This window comes from Salvelinus namaycush, unplaced genomic scaffold (assembly GCF_016432855.1).
Source record: "Salvelinus namaycush isolate Seneca unplaced genomic scaffold, SaNama_1.0 Scaffold138, whole genome shotgun sequence".
In the NCBI taxonomy this organism is placed as follows: domain Eukaryota; kingdom Metazoa; phylum Chordata; class Actinopteri; order Salmoniformes; family Salmonidae; genus Salvelinus; species Salvelinus namaycush.
The window spans coordinates 37,264-60,643 of NW_024058097.1; the positions used below are offsets into that span (position 1 = coordinate 37,264).

At 42.0% G+C, this 23,380-nt stretch overlaps 2 long non-coding RNA genes, 4 other non-coding genes and 1 pseudogene across 7 annotated transcripts; all 7 read left to right on the top strand.

Moving 5' to 3' along the window:
* Positions 1 to 8,358: 8,358 nt before the first annotated feature.
* LOC120036522 lies at positions 8,359 to 15,830 on the top strand. 2 transcript variants are annotated; one of them, XR_005474533.1, is made up of 12 exons: positions 8,359 to 8,823; positions 9,397 to 9,486; positions 9,710 to 9,749; positions 10,051 to 10,095; positions 10,527 to 10,574; positions 10,851 to 10,901; positions 11,260 to 11,304; positions 11,994 to 12,052; positions 12,230 to 12,298; positions 13,101 to 13,148; positions 13,528 to 13,572; positions 14,309 to 15,829. It is a non-coding gene; the product is annotated as an uncharacterized LOC120036522 (long non-coding RNA). The 2 variants fall into 2 exon arrangements; XR_005474532.1 differs by having other exon boundaries at positions 8,359 to 9,486; positions 14,309 to 15,830.
* LOC120036557 lies at positions 10,388 to 10,450 on the top strand. The gene has a single exon (XR_005474561.1). It is a non-coding gene; the product is annotated as a small nucleolar RNA SNORD29 (small nucleolar RNA).
* Positions 11,458 to 11,584, top strand: LOC120036537. Its single transcript, XR_005474541.1, has one exon. It is a non-coding gene; the product is annotated as a small nucleolar RNA SNORD22 (small nucleolar RNA).
* On the top strand, positions 12,088 to 12,157 carry LOC120036567. The gene has a single exon (XR_005474570.1). It is a non-coding gene; the product is annotated as a small nucleolar RNA SNORD31 (small nucleolar RNA).
* On the top strand, positions 12,664 to 12,733 carry LOC120036562. The gene has a single exon (XR_005474565.1). It is a non-coding gene; the product is annotated as a small nucleolar RNA SNORD31 (small nucleolar RNA).
* LOC120036596 lies at positions 14,167 to 14,240 on the top strand (annotated as a pseudogene).
* A 3,193-nt stretch (positions 15,831 to 19,023) lies between the features above and the next one.
* Positions 19,024 to 23,370, top strand: LOC120036524. The gene is made up of 3 exons (XR_005474535.1): positions 19,024 to 19,110; positions 23,038 to 23,087; positions 23,338 to 23,370. It is a non-coding gene; the product is annotated as an uncharacterized LOC120036524 (long non-coding RNA).
* Positions 23,371 to 23,380: the final 10 nt, after the last annotated feature.

Here is a 23,380-nt window from a genome sequence, read left to right on the forward strand (position 1 = left end):
GTGGCTAAATAGAGCATTCATCCAAGTAAATTCCGGTATATTTAACGGGTGGTATCATGGACATTAATGTGCCAGCTTGTGGTCCCGAAAACCCCCCAAATGAGTTACCTCTGGTTCTTTCAACCATACCTACGGTGGAATCAATCGGGTTTTTGACCATGTAGCGCCATTAACCCCATCTGTTGGCCGTGAAGCACAGTGGTAGAGAATTTGGGCTCACTTCAAGGTAAGAGCGTTTGCGCTTGAGGCTAGTTTCCCGGACACAGATTGAGCCTTACCCGGGACTTTATATTAGAATTTTGGTGAATAACAGGAGAAATAAGCCGTCCTGTACAGCTCATATTGCGTGCCGTTTAGTACTGGTCTGCGTCACACCAGTCATATGGCACCGATCACATTTTCCTGTCGAGCATAAATTGGCTTTTAGGAGATTCTACATTTTCTGAGATCCGTTACCTTGACCATTATAGCAGGGGCTTTTCATTTCAGTACAAATGCTTCAATTGTGTGACCGTTAGCGAATATCAGAAAAAGGTTTACGCCTGAATTTACCACAGATCTTGTTTTCAGTGTTGATGTCAAAACATTTTCCCAAAGGATTTGTCCAACGAATCGTGGCGGAGTTGGTTCCCAACAAGATGCCATTACTAACTGCTCTCTATAGCAGCTGGGTCTGGTCTACCTAGTTAATTGTATGCAACACATTTTCCAGCGAATGATAGTCCCGCTTCCCATCCGTCTCAAACCTCTGTGCCATTTGTGTGATGTATTGTCTCCACCTTCTTGCCTTTTGTACTGTCGTCTGTGGCCACTAATGTTTGTACCATGTTTTGTGCTGCTACCATGTATTGTTGCTACTATGATGTGTTGTGTTGCTGCCTTGCTATGTTCTCTTAGCTCTCTCTTTATGTACTGTATTTATTTTGAATCCCAGGCTTTGTCCCCGCAGGACGCCTTTTGGTAGCCATCATTGTAAATAAGAATTTGTTCTTTTGCCTAGTTAAAGGTTAAATAAAAAAATCAGCGCACCCTTTTTCTACATCTATCCTCTTCTAGTTAGTAGGATACAATACCTGTATGTTTCTAGTGGTGAACTGGGATAATGCAGCAGAACACCACTGGATAGAATACCTGTATGTCTCTAGTGGTGAACTGGGATAGTGCAGCAGAACACCACTGGATAGAACACCTGTATGTCTCTAGTGGTGAACTGGGATAGTGCAGCAGAACACCACTGGATAGAACACCTGTATGTCTCTAGTGGTGAACTGGGATAGTGCAGCAGAACACCACTGGATAGAATACCTGTATGTCTCTAGTGGTGAACTGGGATAGTGCAGCAGAACACCACTGGATAGAACACCTGTATGTCTCTAGTGGTGAACTGGGATAGTGCAGCAGAACACCACTGGATAGAATACCTGTATGTCTCTAGTGGTGAACTGGGATAGTGCAGCAGAACACCACTGGATAGAACACCTGTATGTCTCTAGTGGTGAACTGGGATAGTGCAGCAGAATGCAACTGTCCTATAATCTTTGCCATTAAGTGTTTTGGCAAAATTTGATCAGGAATTAAGACTATTAGTGTAAGGGACAATGTATATTAAAAATAAGATTATTGTTATAAAATGCCTTTTATCACTCAGATGGTTGGTATTTTCTGTGGCATTATAAAGGTTTTAGTCTAACATTGGACATGATGCCAAATAACCTTTCACCTGACTGATGCATGCTTTCATTAAAGGAAAATTCCACCCAAAACGGTCTGTTGGTATTTGCAAAATGCATCATATGGGGATTTCTGTATTTTGAAAGTTACATATCGTGAGAACTTGATTATTGACAAGCAAAACATTTTGGGACTATGTTACAATGGACTAATGAAACAAATACCAAAATATGGTTTTTGGATGGAGTTTTCCTTCAACTGGTTTCTAGAACTCCCTGGAAAACTGTATTTTATGGTATTATTCTGTAGTGATGAAATTAAAACCTTTTCAAGACATGAAGTCAAACCGTTACACACCAACACTAACCATGGTGGGGTGACTGAATTTAATATACAGTTATACACCAACACTAACCAGGGTGGGGTGACTGAATTTAATATACAGTTATACACCAAAACTAACCATGGTGGGGTAACTGAATTTAATATACAGTTATACAACAACACTAACCATGGTGGGGTGACTGAATTTAATATACAGTTATACACCAACACTAACCATGGTGGGGTGACTGAATTTAACAGTTACACACCAACACTAACCATGGTGGGATTACTGAATTTAACAGTTACACACCAACACTAACCATGGTGGGATTACTCAATTTAACAGTTACACACCAACACTAACCATGGTGGAGTGTTCTTCCAGCTGATCTTATCTGAGCTGGAGATTGCCCAGCATGCTCTGCTCCACTTCACCGGTGAGCGGAGCTACCACCTTTGATATTGATTAACTACACATACTTCACAGCCTTTGTACCAATATCTGCTGCAGCCGAGAGGTTTTGGGGGCTCCAAGACTTCACAGCAGAAGTACTACAAGACTTTTGTCACCAGGAAATGTCCTGCCCTCACAGGAGGATTCTGAGGCTGTGTTGGACCTGATTAGAATGAGGTTTTTACAGAAAAGCAGGTTGATTTTGTTTAGTTCATTTCTTTTTTGGTAGTTTGTGTGATATTTTATTTATTTTTAACCATATGTTATTTTTGGGGATCCTTATTATCCACCCACACAGTAGGTGGCGGAATGCACATTTAATTGTTGCGAACGCCATTATACCATAGAAGAAGAGAGAGAGACAGACAGACATACAGACAGACTGCGGTCTAGACACCCTCAGGCAGTGATGCCAATTTAGCAATTTTGTTGCTATATTTAGCAACTTTTTTTTCAAACAGCACCTAAAAACAAATGTAGCTAATTTTAAAAATGTATTTGGAACTTGTGGCAACTTTTGAAAAATGACTCAAACGCTAAAACGCACATATTTTCCCTCTAAATGACACAAAACCTATTTTCTCTGTCACAACACACGTGTCTGGCTGCAAAAGTGCATTGTGAGTGACGTCAGCAGCAGGCCAGCAGCAATTTCAGCAAATTGCAAATCATTGTTGGCTGACTGCAGCAGCAGTAGTATGTGTTCGACGAGATCTTGAACAGAACTTACAACATCAATCAACATGTCTCAATCAAAATTGTACAGCCAGAAGTACAGAAAAGAGTGGGAGTACCTGGATTTAAAGGGTGTCTGAAGCCAGTAATTGGGGATGATTGTTGGGCATACTGTGCGTACTGCAAATCAGATATGCTTGCAAAAATGTATGACATCAAAAAACATTGTGCTACAGCAAAACATATAAATAAATCAAAACCGTACAACCCCACAACGCAGTCTACATTACCACAGTTGGTTAAAAAAGTGGATAACTGCAAAAGCTACTATGGCAATGACCACTGCAGAGCATTGTTCGCTGCTAGCATGCGACCATTTAGGTATGGCTTGCAAAGTTGCCTTTTCAGATTCTGTGGCAGCAACAAACTTCCAAATGCACCGCACCAAGTGCACAGAAATGATTAGGGGAATACTGGCTCCTTATTTTCTCAAAAGGGTAACATCAGATGTGGGGGATGAGAAGTTCAGTCTCCTTTTGGATGAGTCCACTGATGTCAGTGTCTCGAAATACCTGGGTGTGGTGATTCGGTATTTCAGTGCTAAAAAAGAACCATTGTGTCCACATTTCTCAGGCTAGTTGTCTGGGAGGGTGGCGATGCCAGATCAATAGCAAAGGCGGTAGTTGAGTTTCTTGAGAAGTGCAACCTTAAAAAAGAGAATCTTCACAGTATTGGCACTAATAATGCGTCTGTGATGACTGGGGTACACAACGGGGTGCACATGATTTTAAAGGTAGAATGTGCATTGCCCAATTTGGTACTCATCCGTGATGTGTGCCATTCTTTACAATTGGCGGTCTGTGCAGCATCCAAAGAAACCATCCCTAGGAGTGTTGAGTACTTAATCAGGGAAACCTACAACTGGTTTTCCATTTCCCCAAAACGGCGCAAGGCGTACAAAGCAGTGTATGCCACCATTAATTGTGTCCAGAAACCCCTGCAGGTCACCAAAGTGTGTGCCACACGTTGGCTATCGATTGAGCCTGCGGTAACTCGTATATTGAGCCAGTGGGAAGAACTGAAACTCCACTTTGAGTTGACCAAGGCCAGTGAGCATTGCTACATGGTGGATGTGCGCCACGCTATGTACATGGACAAGACCAACTATGTCTACCTGACATTCTTGAAATCAATCCAGTTGCAGTGAAGTAATTTGAGGGAGAGCAAACAGATCCTGTCAAGCTTTTGGACAATCTGGTACACCTCTTAACATCAATTTGCAGCAGAGTAGTCAACCCTATGGCAAAAATGGATGTCCTGAATGATGCCATTGATGGACATCTCAGTCCATCACCATGTACCAACTCAGTCTTGCGCCAGAGGACAAAAAGGTCATTCGGAGACAGTGCATCAACTACATTGTTGCTTTAAGCAAGGAGCTGCAAGCAAGGCTCCCAGACAACCTTGAAGCCTTGCGAAACAACATGGCCTTGTTCAGTGTTAAGGAAACGCTAAAGCACAATAAAGGCACCACTGAAATTATTAAAGTAGCTGAGCTACTGGGGTACCAGCCCCAAACAATTGATAAAATTGTTTCCCAATGGAGAAACATCCATCTGTTTAGGTGGGACTCAACTGAAAATATGGTCGAGTTTTGGAGTGAAGTCAATAACTACACGGACTCTTCCGGGTCAAATCCATTTGAAGAACTGTGCAAAGCTGCACTCGCTGCCCTCTCCTTGCCACGCTCAAATGCGGAGGTTGAACGGCTGTTCAGCCAAATGAGTGTGGTCAAGTCAAAGTTAAGAAATAGAATATCACTGCACACTCTCACCTCCATACTCCTGGTGCGGTATGGACTGAAGCTGGCTGGTGAAACCTGTTACCAGCATAAACTACCAAGTGAAGTTCTGCAGCAGTTTGGCACCACAGCAGCATACAGCTTTAAGGCCACTCCATCCTCTACTGCTGGTTCCAGCTCCGTGACAATGCAGTTGGACAGTGAAGAGGATTTCCTTGCCAATCTATGATCCATCATATTTACAGTACGTATGCAAGGAGTGGGCTTTCTGGAACTGGCGGAGACACACAGCTGATGGTGGCAGTGTGTACTGCAGTGGGTGCGAAAACAGTGGCAAAATCTGAAGGAAACCATCGAGCAGCTAGCCAGCCAAGCAGCACAACAACCTGGGGAGAGCTGGAGAGAGATGCCTAGCACATACATCATTATTTGAGTTAAGTTGCTTATTCAATAAGATAGCATATATACCTTGTTATTTGCCTGTACCTATAATTGTTGATCAGTTAGGTAGCATGTTAACTAACTACCAATACACTGCTTAAAACTATGATTGTTCAGAATGTGTAGGTTTACTAGTTAAAAAGTTGGTCCTGCCGTACATACCTACACGTACGCTACGGTCACAAGACGCAGGCCTCCTAATTGTCCCTAGAATTTCTAAGCAAACAGCTGGAGGCAGGGCTTTCTCCTATAGATCTCCATTTTTATGGAACGGTCTGCCCATGTGAGAGACGCAGACTCGGTCTCAACCTTTAAGTCTTTACTGAAGACTTATCTCTTCAGTAGGTCATATGATTGAGTGTAGTCTGGCCCAGGAGTGTGAAGGTGAACGGAAAGGCTCTGGAGCAACGAACCGCCCTTGCTGTCTCTGCCTGGCCGGTTCCCCTCTCTCCACTGGGATTCTCTGCCTCTAACCCTATTACAGGGGCTGAGTCACTGGCTTACTGGTGCTCTTTCATGCCGTCCCTAGGAGGGGTGCGTCACTTGAGTGGGTTGAGTTACTGACGTGATCTTCCTGTCTGGGTTGGCGCCCCCCCTTGGTTTGTGCTGTGGTGGAGATCTTTGTGGGCTATACTCGGCCTTGTCTCAGGATTGTAAGTTGGTGGTTGAAGATATCCCTCTAGTGGTGCGGGGGCTGTGCTTTGGCAAAGTGGGTGGGGTTATATCCTTCCTGTTTGGCCCTGTCCGGGGGTATCATCGGATGGGGCCACAGTGTCTCCTGACCCCTCCTGTCTCAGCCTCCAGTATTTATGCTGCAGTAGTTTATGTGTCGGGGGGCTAGGGTCAGTTGGTTATATCTGGAGTACTTCTCCTGTCTTATCCAGTGTCCTGTGTGAATTTAAGTATGCTCTCTCTAATTCTCTCCTTCTCTCTTTCTTTCTCTCTCTCGGAGAACCTGAGCCCTAGGACCATACGTCAGGACTACCGGGCATGATGACTCCTTGCTGTCCCCAGTCCACCTGGCCTTGCTGCTGTTCCAGTTTCAACTGTTCTGCCTGCGGTTATGGAACCCCTACCTGTCCCAGACCTGCTGCTTTCAACTCTTAATGGTCGGCTATGAAAAGCCAACTGACATTTATTCCTGATTATTATTTGACCATGCTTGTCATTTATGAACATTTTGAAAATCTTGGCTCTCTCTAATTCTCTCCTTCTCTCTTTCTTTCTCTCTCTCGGAGGACCTGAGCCCTAGGACCATACGTCAGGACTACCGGGCATGATGACTCCTTGCTGTCCCCAGTCCACCTGGCTTTGCTGCTGTTCCAGTTTCAACTGTTCTGCCTGCGGTTATGGAACCCCTACCTGTCCCAGACCTGCTGTTTTCAACTCTTAATGATCGGCTATGAAAAGCCAACTGACATTTATTCCTGATTATAATTTGACCATGCTTGTCACTTATGAACATTTTGAACATCTTGGCCATGTTCTGTTATAATCTCCACCCGGCACAGCCAGAAGAGGACTGGCCACCCCTCATAGCCTGGTTCCTCTCTAGGTTTCTTCCTAGGTTTTGGCCTTTCTAGGGAGTATTTCCTAGCCACCGTGCTTCTACACCTGCATTGCTTGCTGTTTGGGGTTTTAGGCTGGGTTTCTGTACAGCACTTCGAGATATTAGCTGATGTACGAAGGGCTATATAAAATAAACTTGATTTGAAAAATAAAATAAATAAAATGTAATTGTTCAATAATGTGTAATTGTTCAATAATTCAATGTGTTGTGTTTAAAAATAAAAATGTGATAATATAAAATGTGTTGTGTTTATATTAATTTTACAAATAAAAGTATATGATAATAAACAAACAAATCTAAACTAACAAATGTCAAATCATATTTTTCGCCAAGATTATTTTTATGTTTTTTTTTCCGTGTGATATTTATATATATTTTTTCACTTTTTTTTGTTTTTATTAACAGTAACATGCAAAACATAAACATAACAGCCAGAGGGATTCCACAAAGAAATGAGAAAAAAACCGGAAAAAAAACGAATCCACATTATATCAATTCAAATACAGACATATTGCGAATACGTTTTTTTGACATTTTGTTTTGTATACGTTTCAAAGACTCTAAATAGTTTTCCAAATCAGATAAAAAAATTAAGAAAAGGGCCTTTTTCTTCATACATTTTGATTTGTGTATGAAAAATGTTCCAAATAAAATAAAGAGATTTATGACATATTCACATTCAATTGTGGAATCAGTGTAGTAAAATAATATGTCAAACTTAGAAATTTCAATGGGTTGTATGCAATTTGAGGCCAAGATATAGTTTTACATCAGTCCAGAACACTTCACTATATAACAATGACAGAATAAGTGTTCAATTAGAGTCTACGTAATGACAAAGTTTTACGTTATTATGTAATGACGGCATCACGCAATGACATCACAACGTCATTTAGCAACAAATGAACTTCCTCTAGAAATTAGTTGGCAACACTGAGCGGAATGCGGCGAAAGCACCTACAGGTAACTTAGCTAGTCGCCACTTTGGCATTCAATCTAAAGCCATCCTTTTGTTTCAACTCTTCCACTGATCTTTAGAATTTACCCTAGACAAATTATGGACTTCTAGTATCAAATATGTTTTGTTCTGATTTGTTTATTTCATGTTCAGGCCGATATCTGGCTGTTAGCATTGCAACGTCTTTCGATGATGAGAATTTACACAGACCTGTTCTGAATACCTGATTGTACTTTCGTAGTTTGAGAGACTTGCAAATTTATTATAATTTTTTTAAACAAAAAACGTGTTTCGAAATGCTGCGTTCGCAGAACACGTGTCCGCATCTAGCTAGGTCACATGAGAACCTACGTTATTTAATGGCTGGCTAGCTACTGGGGTTGTAACTACAATTAGTGTTGACTTTATATTATTTTCTCCTTTCAAGATGCCGACGACTCGAATGTGCTGCTCTGGTAAGCAACATATTACTTAAATGCCTGATTACGTGGTGGTTTTACTTAGCAACTAGCTAACCACGTGCCATGTTAGCTAGTATGCTAGCTTGCCATTTAGGTGTGACCGGACCATCAAGTCGTTATAAACCCAACGTTAGGTCTCTGCTACGGTGATGATAAAATGAACTCTCTCTTACCGAATCAGCCTTTGAAGAAGAAACTTCTTTACCAGATTCTGAGTAGCATTTGGCCCTGATTCGACTGTCGTCGCTGCGCTAATGACACCCAATTCTCAATAGTGTACTACTTATTAACGTTGATCTGGTCAGAAGTAGTCGACTGTATTGGAAATAAGGTTCCATTAGCGACGATATCAATGTCGGGTTCTATATGCCTGCGTGTTGCCTGTTCATAAAGGGACCTCCCTAACTTTCCCCCTGATCAACAGAAATGCAGGACAGTTGCCAGGGAAGTCCAGAAGACTGACACGTGAGTGCATTGACTTACCACCAGGATCATTAGATGTGTTCAACTTGTCAGCCCTTCGCCTTTAGGAGATTCGCCAGGGCCCTTTATCTAATTCCCAAATATATGGATACAATTTCAGTGTAAAGGTAGATTTGTAAGTGAATATTAACTAGCATTAGCGCAGCTATTAAGAATATGGTTATCAGCTAGCATGCTAGAACATACCTGCTGACTTCCAGTCATTATGCTAGCTTTAGTGAGCATTGGCTTGCTAAACTACATTTAATTTACCTCAGTTTGAATCTGACATAACATATGTATCCATGACTTTATCTGGCTGGGGAAGTAGATTAAGGTCCTCTGCCCTAAATCCCTAAGTATCTATTTGTAGGGAAGTGGACTTTGGGGTGGACTTTCAGGTGGTAACTGACTCACACGTGACTGGCTGTAAATGATGAATCTTAATGACAAGCATATATCTGATTTTTGGTGATGCTAACTTTGATCTGATGGCCTCCTTGTCCTGTGTTCCAAAGCCTCTTGTAGTAATATACAGACTAGTAAGTCACTAACATGGATGTGTTCTTTGCTCAGGTCTGCATTACTTGTGACGCGACTTCCTGACTAAGGCATCTGAACAGATTCTCCACTTGGAGTTCCATTCTGGAATAGGGATGTGTGCTGGTGAGTTCCATTTGAGTTTATTCACTGGTGTTCAGGACAGTTCTAATGGCACCATTTCTAAATGGTCACTACTTCCGGGCTTTATATGATGATCCATTGACAAGCATATGTCTGATTATTTTGTGAAGCTACTCTTTGTTCTGATGGGCTCTATTTAAGAACTTTCTATGTTCTCATAGAAGCCAGACAAAAACTAACATTTATTCTGTGATTCCTTCTTTAGCATTCAGACCACGAGACTGATGCGCTTTGTGAAAATCCAGGTTGGTGAAATGTTAAGACACTAGTACCCCACTTCCCTTTATAGTGCACGACCTTAGACCAGGACCCATGCACTATAAAGGGAATAGGGTGTGACTTTTTGGATGCAGGCATTTTCCCCTTTTGGCTGGCTAACTACAAGATGGCTACCGGGACGTGCTACAGTCCCAATGATGATGAACTTAACTCACTTTGAACCGATGTGAAACGACATGAACTACTGAGTGACTGTAGCTAATGCAGCGGTTGTATGTTTAAATGTTCTTTACAGCTAAACACTAACTTCCTCTGTCATTTTAACAGACGTGGGGATGAAGTTTCCTGAAGGGATTAACACTACCTTACCTGGTGAGTTCATCCAACAAAGATCAAACTGGATTCCCCACTACGGGTAGGATTGGTCTTCCACCAGTATACATGTTGGTGGAAACCCAAATGGCACCCTATTCTGTGTGAACTGCTCCTGAGTGGCGCAGGGGTCTAGGGCACATCCGGCTGTGATTGGGAGTACCATCGGGCGGCTCACAATTGAGTATGGACAGTCGGTCTCGTCAATAAGTTGTCCACTGCATAGGGACTGGGGTGCCATGTGGGTTGAGTGACAGAACTCTGTGGAACCAGTCACTTGAAGATGCTACAGTCCCAAGGATGACAAACTAGCTCACTTTGAACCTATGTGAAACGACATGAACTACTGAGTGACTGTATATAATGCAACAGTTGGTCATCGATTTCTCAATCCTCACACTAATAAAATGTTTACCTTTTGTTCTTTAAAGTTTGAGTGCTGTGGTCAGTGGAATTGCAGCGTGGACTCCAACATCCTGGTAAGTTGTGGTTCTGAAACTGTCCTAAATGGTGCCCTCTATAGTACACTACATTTGACCAGAGCTTTAAGGGCCCTAGTCAGAAGTAGTGCACTAGAAAGGGAGGTCTTTCCCAGAATAACAATCGTTCTCTGCAACCACATGATAAACCTTTTTAGAATCTCGTTTGTCTGACTTCCTGTTGATGTTAAATGACCTGACACCCTGCTGAGTAAAGAACCCTCGCTTGACTGTCTTGTTGCAGCCTAGTTTCACGTCCTCCATTTTGTCTTACAGTTGACTGTCCTGAAACAAGATGGCTGTTCTGGGCTGCTCTAAGCTATGCAGGTAAGGATCCATCCAGTCTAAATGTATATTTTAACACCAGTGTCTTGTCCTGGAAGTGGTAGTTAAAACATTCATTAAGTTTATTGTATAGATATCTACACAGTGTTGCCAACTTTTACTTGTACAGTTTAGCTGAACGCAACATGTTTGAGGGATCCCGTCCTTCTGCTGAACATGATGAATATTCTCTTTGGAATCTGGTTCGTCTGAACTCCTGTTGAGAAAAGGAATAGCTGACTTCAGCAGAGGGCTACGTAACCTGTCATAAAGGCTACATATGTAATGTCTAACCCCTCCATGTGCCTGCCTGGTATCTGTTCCCCACCCAGACTTTACCCTGAAGCATATGTCTTTGTAGGTTCTTCTGTTTGTGGCTGAAGGAGCCGTGATGCCAACTAGACTGGTGAGTTTTGGTTAATGAGTACGTTCGGTAATGAATCTAGTCCTTGTATCTTAACCAGAGCCTCTTCTTTAGCCACAAGCTATAACCAGTCTAGTGTTAACTGACTGCAAACAGAGTGAACGGTTGGTGTTTGGTAGTCGTGGTGACTCTGGCTCCTAGTGATGACACCCGCACGTGTCTTACGCCCTGTGTCGACGACAGAACCTGAAAAGGTGGACCCACTGGCATTGCCAGGGTAACAAGGGGACAGCTGGTTGGGGTTACCAACTGTCTGATGGGACCAGAGACTCACACACAATATCATTTGGCTTTGCATTGTTGATCCAAAATGGCTGCCATTTGATTTAATATCAAGAAGTAGATGCAGAATCATTCATGAAATGCTAGTAGCAGCACAAGTGACTGGGGTGGATGGGCCACTCAGGATGTAGTCAGTCAATTTATATTTCCATGCAATACCATCAATACAGTTTAAGCAGGATTGAGGTTAGAATACTGACTTCCAAATAACTAGTGTCCTGATGTAGTACAGGGCCCTTGTCAGCACTTTCCCATATTTAGTCTCAGGGTGATAGTGCTGGTCTAGGATCAGTTGTCTTTTAGATTGGTTACCCCTCTGATCTATCAGACAATAAAGCAGTATTAATGTAGTGCTGTTCAGCATGTTTATTTGGATTCTTCTCCTTCAGGTCCTGATGGTGGTACCAGACTGGTCACTAGAAGATGCCTGTTACTGAACTACCACAAGGTGTGTATGATCGACTTTACTTCTGTCCTTTATAATGTAGAAGTGATGATTTCCTGTTACCGCCCCAGTCTGATGTTAAGCTGACTGATTGGTTACTGAACTGATCTATAGAGATGGGGCTACTTTGCTGTACTGCTGTTTATCACATTAATATAGATAGATAATCTCCTCTTCCAGGTCCTGACTGTTGTACCAGACTGGCCACTAGAAGGAAGCTCTTTGCTGTGACAGTGAATGAAGTCAAAGGTGTGTGTAATTCAAGTTACTGCGTGTAGAAGTGTAGCACAACCAGCTGGCAGATTATTTCACTTATCAACTGCAATCTATGCTACTTCCTGATGTTCAGCCAATGAGGTTGCAGCAGTCTGTCCTGGCTGAACGCAAGGTGCAACATAAGGAATTAGCATTAGCCATTCTATCGTGGTCTGCATTTTGTTCTTTTGGATGGTTTTCAATTTAAAGCTTGTTCAGGAGAAAATGATCTTTGCAGCCTGAATGGAGGTGGTCAGTAGGGGACACTACTCTCCAGCTGGGCAGATCATGTTGGGATGCCAGGGAACAAACTGAATAATAGATGTGAAAGGAATAATGGTGCCATCTGCTGGCTATTTAGTAGAAGTGATGATTTCCTGTTACCGCCCCAGTCTGATGTTAAGCTGACTGATTGGTTACTGAACTGATCTATACTCTAGAGCAGTGTTTCACAATCCTGGATCTGGGTACCTAGATGTAAGGCTTCGTTTAGACACAGCTCAATTCTGATCTTTCACTAATTCGTTTTGAATAATCAGACTCTAACCCTAATGTTGACTGCAGCTATTTACTCAGGTAGCTATAAATATAAACTTCATAGAAATAATGTAAATGTTATTGGTGAAACCCTGTTTTCCAAATACCCTGGTAGACCACCCAAGCCTAGTTCTGGGGGGGAAACACTTGTTGACAGTTTTGGGTCCCCAGGATTAGAATACACTGCTATAGACTGATCTCATGTCTGACTACAAGGTCTTACAATGTCACTTCATGCTTTTCTACTTTCTCCCTCTAGGTTTCTGCCCCCCTGGTTGAGGTCCTAGTGTCTGCAGTGTTTGGAAAGGTGTGTGACTTTTGACAGCATCTTAATTCTCCTTCCACATGAAGCATTCTGGAATGTTGTAAATGATGTAAGCGTTTCTAAACACACCAGTCAGGTGGCAATCCTGTCCTGTGCTCTGGGCTGGATAAAGGTCTGGCTGCCCATCGGCCCTCCTGTGGGTTGGGCAGACACTGACAAGCCTGCTTTTTGCAGGGGTAAGGTGGGCTGCCTGCCTGGAGGGAGGGTGACTGGGTGGGGGCTTGATCCCAGAACCTGGACTGCTGGCTGGATGGCTGCAATGACTGAACTAAAATCCTGATCTGGTTTCAGAATGCTCTGAATGTAGTCTAGTAAAATAAGATTGGTTTTATTTGGTTTTAAAACTGTTCTGTCTTTTTAGAGCTCGTTGGCTGCTGAAGTGTTGCTGTGCTGGTGGAGCGGGAAGGTGTGTAGTGGGAATGACTTACGGTTCCAGTATTATAATACACTGAGTATAGAGGACATTAAACCTTCCTAATATTGAGTTTGCCCTCAGAACAGCCTCAGTTGTCTACAAGGTGTCAAAGCGTTCCACAGGGCTGTTGGCCCGTGACACAACTGTGGGTCGGCATTGGAGTCAAGTTAGCTGGCTGTCCTTTGGGTGGTGGACCAGTGTTGATACACATAAGAGACTGTTGCTCTTGACAAACCCAGCAGTGTTTCAGTTGACACAAACCGGTGCACCTGGCACCTACCATACCTCATTCAAAGGAACTTAAATCTTTGTCTTGCCCATTTACACTCTGGGTGGTACACATACACAATCCATGTCTCGTGGCTTAAAAATCATTTTAACATGTCTGTATCTACACTGATTTAACAAGTGATGTCAATAAGGGGTAGCTTTCACCTGGTCAGGTTAATGTATTGTCCACTCGGTGTATATGTGTTGTAATGGAAAAGGGGGGCAGATCAATATTAGGAAGATGTTGTTAATGTACTGTTGGATGTTCCTCTTGGATCATCACACTGACCCATGCAATTTGTTATAAACTACATACTCTGACGTGATGAGTCATCACTACCGCCCCAGTCTGATGTAACGCTGACTGATTGGTTACTGTCTGATCAAGTCATCTCAGACCTTGTGTATTAGTCCCTACAGTATCACCAGGGTTTAATTCTCACTATTTTCCCTCTAGCTCTCCTGTTGTACACTGGCAAGCCCTCTTGGTCAGCAAGGAAGAGGGATGTCTTGTTGGAACTGGGGAAAATCAGGCCAAGTCAATTCAACCCCATGACTGTTTTGATGTGTAAATAAATCTACAAATTAATGCTTGTCTAATTTTTCTTTCTCGGTGGTAGTAAATCAGACTTGGTGAATTTGGCCATTTTGAATGAACCATGTGGTCTGAAATCAATACTGAACAATGTGACATTTCCTTCATATCATTATGTAGTTATTCTAGGTGGTTATAAACTTGCACATGTAACGGGATTGACATTGTTCACTGGCTATAGAAAGTTGACTGAATTATTTTAAGCCGTTGTGTTTTTGGGAGGAATTTATTGTGAGATGCGTGTTTCATCATGGAGTCTATTTTAACGATACGGTGGGACAATTTTATAGCTAATATATGGAACAGACTTGGTTTACACTGATATCAAAACCGCTAAAGATGGTGGTTAAATGAAGCATTCATCCAAGTAAATTCTGGTATATTTAACGGGCGGTATCATGGACATTAATGTTCCAGTAGTCCCGAAAACCCCCCAAATGAGTTACCTCTGGTTCTTTCAACCATACCTACGGTGGAATCAATCGGGTTTTTGACCATGTAGCGCCATTAACCCCATCTGTTGGCCGTGAAGCACAGGGGTAGAGAATTTGGGCTCACTACAAGGTATGAGCGTTTGCGCTTGAGGCTAGTTTCCCGGACACAGATTGAGCCTTATATTAGAATTTTGGTGAACAACAGGAGAAAAAAGCCGTCCTGTACAGTTCATATTGCGTGCCGTTTAGTACTGGTCTGCGTCACACCAGTCATATGGCACCGATCACATTTTCCTGTCGAGCATAAATTGGCTTTTAGGAGATTCTACATTTTCTGAGATCCGTTAACTTGACCATTATAGCAGGGGCTTTTAATTTCAGTACAAATGCTTCAATTGTGTGACTGTTAGCTGATCTCAGGAAAAAGGTTTACGCGTGAATTTACCACAGATCTTGTTTTCAGTGTTGATGTCAAAACATTTTCCCAAAGGATTTGTCCAACGAACCGTGGCGGAGTTGGTGCCCAACAAGATGCCATTACTAACTGCTCTCTATAGCAGCTGGGTCTGGTCTACCTAGTTAATGAAATGCAACACATTTTCCAGCGAATGATAGTCCCGTTTCCCATCCGTCTCAAACCTCATTGTGGCATTTTTGTGTGATGTATTGTCTCCACCTTCTTGCCTTTTGTGCTGTCGTCTGTGGCCACTAATGTTTGTACCATGTTTTGTGCTGCTACCATGTATTGTTGCTACTATGATGTGTTGTGTTGCTGCCTTGCTATGTTCTCTTAGGTCTCTCTTTATGTACTGTATTTATTTTGAATCCCAGGCTCCGTCCCCGCAGGACGCCTTTTGCCTTTTGGTAGCCGTCATTGTAAATAAGAATTTGTTCTTCACTGGCTTGCCTTGTTAAAGGTTAAATAAAAAAATCAGCGCACCCTTTTTCTACCTCTATCCTCTTCTGGTTAGTAGGATACAATACCTGTATGTTTCTAGTGGTGAACTGGGATAGTGCAGCAGAACACCACTGGATAGATTACCTGTATGTCTCTAGTGGTGAACTGGGATAGTGCAGCAGAACACGCCTGGATAGAATACCTGTGTGTCTCTAGTGGCGAACTGGGATAGTGCAGCAGAACACCACTGGATAGAATACCTGTATGTCTCTAGTGGTGAACTGGGATAATGCAGCAGAACACCACTGGATAGAATACCTGTATGTCTTTAGTGGTGAACTGGGATAATGCAGCAGAACACCACTGGATAGAATACCTGTATGTCTCCAGTGGTGAACTGGGATAGTGCAGCAGAACACCACTGGATAGAACACCTGTATGTCTCTAGTGGTGAACTGGGATAGTGCAGCAGAACACCACTGGATAGAATACCTGTATGTCTCTAGTGGTGAACTGGGATAGTGCAGCAGAACACGCCTGGATATAATACCTGTATGTCTCTAGTGGTGAACTGGGATAGTGCAGCAGAACACCACTGGATAGAATACCTGTATGTCTCTAGTGGTGAACTGGGATAGTGCAGCAGAATGCAACTGTCCTATAATCTTTGCCATAAAATGGTTCGGGAAACATTTGATCAGGAATTAAGACTATTAGTGTATGCGATAATGTATATAAAAAATACGATTATTGTTATAAAATGCCTTTTATCACTCAGATGGGTGGTATTTTCTGTGGCATTAAAAAGGTTTTAGTCTGACATTGGACATGGTGCCAAACAACCTTTCACCTGACTGATGCATGCTTTCATTAAAGGACAATTCCACCCAAAAACGGTCTTTTGGTATTTGCAAAATGCATCATATGGGGATTTCTGTATTTTGAAAGTTACATATCTTGAGAACTTGATTGTTGACAAGCAAAACATTTTGGGACTATGTTACAACGGACTAATGAAACAAATACCAAAAGATCGTTTTTGGATGGAGTTTTCCGTCAACTGGTTTCTAGAACTCCCTGGAAAACTGTATTTTATGGTATTATTCTGTAGTGATGAAATTAAAACCTTTTCAAGACATGAAGTCAAACTGTTACACACCAACACTAACCATGGTGGGGTGACTGAATTTAATATACAGTTATACACCAACACTAACCATGGTGGGGTGACTGAATTTAATATACAGTTACACACCAACACTAACCATGGTGGGGTGACTGAATTTAATATACAGTTACACACCAACACTAACCATGGTGGGGTGACTGAATTGAACAGTTACATACCAACTCTAACCATGGTGGGATGACTGAATTTAATATACAGTTGCACACCAACACTAACAATGGTGGTGTGACTGAATTGAACAGTCACATACCAACACTAACCATAGTGGGGTGACTGAATTTAATATACAGATACACACCAACACAAACCATGGTGAGGTGACTGAATTTAATATACAGTTATACACCAACACTAACCATGGTGGAGTGACTGAATTTAATATACAGTTATACACCAACACTAACCATGGTGGGGTGACTGAATTTCATATACAGTTACATACCAACACTAACCATGGTGGGGTGACTGAATTTAATATCCAGTTATACACCAACACTGACCATGGTGGGGTGACTGAATTTAATATACAGTTACACACCAACACTAAACATGGTGGGGTGACTGAATTGAACAGTTACATACCAACTCTAACCATGGTGGGATGACTGAATTTAATATACAGATAGACACCAACACAAACCATGGTGAGGTGACTGAATTTAATATACAGTTATACACCAACACTAACCATGGTGGAGTGACTGAATTTAATATACAGTTATACACCAACACTAACCATGGTGGGGTGACTGAATTTCATATACAGTTGCATACCAACACTAACCATGGTGGGGTGACTGAATTTAATATCCAGTTATACACCAACACTGACCATAGTGGGGTGACTGAATTTAATATACAGATACACACCAACACAAACCATGGTGAGGTGACTGAATTTAATATACAGTTATACACCAACACTAACCATGGTGGAGTGACTGAATTTAATATACAGTTATACACCAACACTAACCATGGTGGGGTGACTGAATTGAACAGTTACATACCAACACTAACCATGGTGGGGTGACTGAATTTAATAAAGTATTTGGTGTTTTATTAGGATCCCCATTAGCTGTTGCTAAAGCAGCAGCTACTCTTCCTGGGGTCCACATGAAACATTTAACATAATACAGAATGACATAATACAGAACATCAATAGACAAGAACAGCTCAAGAACAGAACTACATACATTTTTAAAAAGGCACGCATAGCCTACATTTCAATGCATACACACAAACTATCAAATCGGTTGATCTGGATAAACTCATTGTGAAGGTGGATTTTGTGGTATTTATAGCCACAGTGATTAATTGTACAGGACAAGTGTCCAAGAAGACTAAGAAGCTGGATGTCATTATATCTTCTGCAACTCTTTTGCACACCAGTATCACGACTTTACACACCATCATCTGCCCATCTATCACTCCAGTGTTAATCTGCAAATTTGTAATTACTTTGCTACTATGGCCTATTTATTGCCTTACCTCCTTATGCCATTTGCACACACTGTATATAGACTTTCTTTTTTCTCCTATTGTGTTATTGACTGTACGTTTGTTTATTCCATGTGTAACTCTGTGTTGTTGTCTGTGTCACACTGCTTGGCTTTATCTTGGCCAGGTCGCAGTTGTAAATGAGAACTTGTTCTCAACTGGCCTACCTGGTTAAATAAAGGTGAAATAGCTATAAAAAAAATTTAAAAAAGCCAGAGAAGATTTTGCAGAGCAGGACTACAAGGACTTTTGTCACCAGGAAATGTCCTGCCCTCACAGGAGGATTCTGAGGCTGTGTTGGACCTGATTAGAATGAGGTTTTTACAGAAAAGCAGGTTGATTTTGTTTAGTTCATTTCTTTTTTGGTAGTTTGTGTGATATTTTATTTATTTTTACTCAAATGTTTTCCTTTTTTGGGATCCTTATTATCCACCCGCACAGTAGGTGGCGGAATGCACATTTAATTGTTGCGAACGCCATTATACCATAGAAGAAGGAGGAAGAGGAGGAGGGACAGCGACATCTGGTCATTCAAGGATTTTCATTCCAGTGAGCGGGTTGTTGTGGTTTCTCCTCTGTGTGTGTAAACTTTATTTTACTCCTTTCAAGATGCCGATGACTCGGTAGAGAATATGCATATCAGGTAAGCTGCATATTACTGAAATGTCTGCCATGCATGGTACAACGTCTCACTCTGCTGCAGTAAAACGATACAAACGTTAGTTTGCCAACTGGCTAGTTTGGTGGTTTTTGTTATCACCTAGCTTACCACGTGCCATGTTGGTGTTAGCTAGTAGAATAGCTTTCCAGTTAGGAGTGACTGCACCATCACTCTCTTACCGAATCAGCCTCTGAAGAAGAAACTTACCAGATTCTGAGTAGCATTTGTCCCCTGATTCGACTGTCGTTGCTGCGCTAATGGCAACGTATTCTCAAGTGTACTACTGATTTAACATTGATCTGGTCAAAAGTAGTAATGTCAAACGGTATTGGAAATAAGGTTCCATTTCCGACGCTATCGGTATCGGGTTCTATATGCCTGCACGTTGTCTGTGCCCAATAATGTTGGTACCATGTTTTGTGCTGCTGCCATGTTGGTACCGTGCTCTGTTTTAGGTCTAACTTTATGTTATGGTGTGGCCGGTGTTGCCAACTAATTTCCAGGGTAAATTGCTAGAGGCAGGTTGATGTGACGCAGAATATAAAATAACGTTACTCATTGATTTGACATTTGTTCAGGTACAGACTCCCACTCTCTTCTGTATAATTTTGATTGAGACATGTTGATTGATGTTGTAAGTTCTGTTCAAGATCAAACATTCGTGACCAACTATATTCATTGGGTTTGTCTCGTCGAACCCGTACTAATGATGATTCTGCAGTCAGCCTACAATGATTTGTAATTTGCTGAAATTGCTGCTGCCTGTGCACGAGCTGAGCGCCTGCTGGTGACGTCACTCACAATGCACTTTTGCAGCCAGACACGTGTGTTGTGACTGAGTGTGTGACAGAGAAAATCGTTTGTGTCGTTTAGAAGGAAAATGTGCATTTTAGCGTTCGAGTCACTTTTCAAAAGTTGCTAAAAGTTCAAAATAAATGTTTAAATGTAGCTAAATTTGTTGCTAGTTGCTGATTGGAAAAAAAAGTTGCCAGGGTAGTCTGAAAAGTTGCTAAATCTAGCAACAAAATTGCTAAATTGGCATCACTGGGTGTGGCGTCTTTGTCGCGTTTTGTCCAATATACAAACAAAAAAATCCCAGCTCCCCTATCCCAGGAGACTTTTTGGTAAGCCATCATAGTAAATACGAGTTTGTTCCTAATTGACTTGCCTAGTTAAATAAAATTAACATTGCTCTGGTCAAAAGTTGTAACGTAAACTAACTCAATTTTGTACGTCGCGCTGGTCCGTACAACTGACCTTGTTTTAGCGCCCAAAACACGTGATACTTCCAGATCAACTGTAATATCAATACCATTTGTAAAGCACAATTTCTCCCCTTTCAACAAAATCAATGACGAGGCCTTCATGATGCCCACCTCTGCATGATTCAAGAAGGCAATGAGCTCCGTCCGGTCTTTTTAAAAATGGCGGGTGGGGAAGCTAAACCTATTGCGTGACACGGACCCAAGCGTGTGCACCATGTGCATAAATGTATTATGTGCCCCCACACCAGACGTGATCACCACACCAGGTTAAAATATCAAAACAAACTGAACCAATTACATTAATTTGGGGACAGGTCGAAAAGCATTAAACATGAAGGGCAATTTAGCTAGCTTGCACTTGCTAGCTAATTTGTCCTGGGATATAAACATTGAGTTATTTTACCAGAAATGCACAAGGTCCTCTACTCCGGCAATTAATCCACACATAAAACGGTCAACCGACTCGTTTCTAGTCATCTCTCCTTCCATGCTTTTTCATCTTTGAACTTATATGGTGATTGGCATCTACACTTCCATAATATTACCATGACAACCGGCAACACAGCTCGTCTTTCAATCACCCACGTGGGTTTAACCAATGAGGAGATGGCACGTGTGTACCTGCTTCTATAAACCAATGAGGAGATGGGAGAGGCAGGACTTGCAGCGCGTCTGCGTCAGAAATAGGAATGACTTCTATTTGAGCCCTTTGAGCCCTTGGCAACGCAGACTCTCGTTGACGTGCGTGAGCAATGTCGGTGCAATAATTGAGTAACATGGATTCCAACATTTATTTTGCAACACTCGCGCATCTGAAGCGAGCGGTGTAGTCAGGGTATGATGGTGAGGAGAAATGTCATGTGGGGAAACTTATTTTTTCACTCGACCTGTCCAACTTATCACCTTATCGCCTTTAAAATGTAATTAAACCCTATAAAGAGTATATATAATGTGTCATTACATGCCTATTTGAAGGTTTGTCGAATTTGAATCAGGTTTTTAGGGCGGTGCCAAAGTGATCTTCAGAAGTGAGCAGCGGCTTTTGAGTCATGATAGCTTGCAGTGATGATGCAAAAAATGACTAGGTATCCACCCTTATCCTGTCCCTTTCTTGTTTTCAAACGGTGAGGGAAGTGCTACACCTGTTGGAGAGAGGCTGTAAGACAGAATTAGTTGCTTTATGCGTGCTGTACGTTACGCCATGACACGTCACGATGGAACATGTAGTGTCGGAGGGGTCTTTTTTTTCATCTTTTCTCCAATACTATAGAGCCATTACCATGTCAATCAACGCTTGAATAGAAACGTATTTCACACCCCAGATTTTGATGTCAACACAGTCAAATTAGTTTTCTTTGCAGCCTCTTTTGAATGTCGCGGTTACGCACATTTGTACAGAATGGGGTTAGCGTACGTTACACGGTATTGGAACTAAGGTTCCATTTGTGACGCTACCGGTATCGGGTTCTATATGCCTGCACGTTGTCTGTTCACAAATGGTACTCTGTAATTTCTGTAAACGCTGCGTGTAACACATCCGGTGTCAGGATAAATAAAATGCAAGGTCTGCTAACTTTCTTTAATTATGTTTAATTACCGCAAACAATGAATGGCAAATGCAATTTTCGTATATATGGGTTCGCTGTTTCACCGCGCAGGATGAACAGAGAACTGGCAAGAAGTACGTAAACAGCTGTTCTTATACCGTGATGACGTCGTTTCAACGCGTCTGTTAGCCTATCACAGTAGAGGCTGGGCCTGGTTTAGACTCTGCCCCCCTTTGCTGGCCCCATGGCGCGTTCCTTTGTCCACCTCTGGTTGCTGGGTAGATTAGCTCCGTCTTGGGTCTGTCGATTCTACACAAACAGTTCCTAATATGGTATTGTCCAGTATTCTAAACTCTTGGTTGGTCTAGAGAGCTGCACCCCTCCCCTCTCCAGACTGTCCACAGCTTTTATGGCCTGTGTTGGTCATTCCTTACACCTACACACACTATACAGAGGGGGTTGTGCGTGCATGTGTGTAACAAAACAATATTCCTCTTCAACCAATATGCTAACAGGCTATTATGCATAAACATAAATCCTAACATTTCCCTCCTGGTTGTGTCCCGCTTCTCAGCCCTTCACCTTAAAGGGATACTTAAGGATTTTGGCAGAGGCCTTAATCTACTTCCCAAATCAGTGGATACAATTTCTGTGTCCATTATGAGAGAAGATAAAGGTAGTTTCATAAGCGAATATTAACTAGCATTAGCGCAGCTGTGAAGTATATGGTTATCAGCTAGCATGCTAGAACATACCTGTAAGACTTCCAGTCATTGTGCTAGCTTTAGTGGGGAAGTGCACTTTGGGGTGGACGTTCAGGATGTGGTAAATGACTCGTAAGTGACTGTCTGTAAATGATGATCCTCAAAGACAAGGATATGTCAGATTATTATAATTATTTTGTGAAGCTACTGTTTGATCTGATGGGCTCTATTTAAGAACCTTCTATCCTCTCACAGAAGCCAAACTATAACTAACATTATTTTGTGATTCCTTCTATAGAATACCTGATTCCAGACCACGAGACTGATGCGCTTTGTGAAAATCCAGGTTTCTCAATCAGCACGCTAATAAAATGTTTGCCTTATATTCTCCAGGGTTTGAGTGCTGTGGTCAGTGGAATTGCAGCGTGGACTCCAACATACTGGTAAGTTGTGGTTCTGAAACTGTCCCAAATGGCGCCCTCTATAGTACACTACATTTGACCAGAGCTTTAAGAGCCCTAGTCAGAAGTAGTGCACTAGAAAGGGAGGTCTTTCCCAGAATAACAATCGTTCTCTGCAACCACATGATAAACCTTTTTAGAATCTCGTTTGTCTTAATTCCTGTTGATGTTAAATGACCTGACACCCTGCTGAGTAGTCTAGTTAAATGTCCTCTTTTTTTTTGTTTTACAGTTGACTGTCCTGAAACAAGATGGCTGTTCTGGGCTGCTTTTAA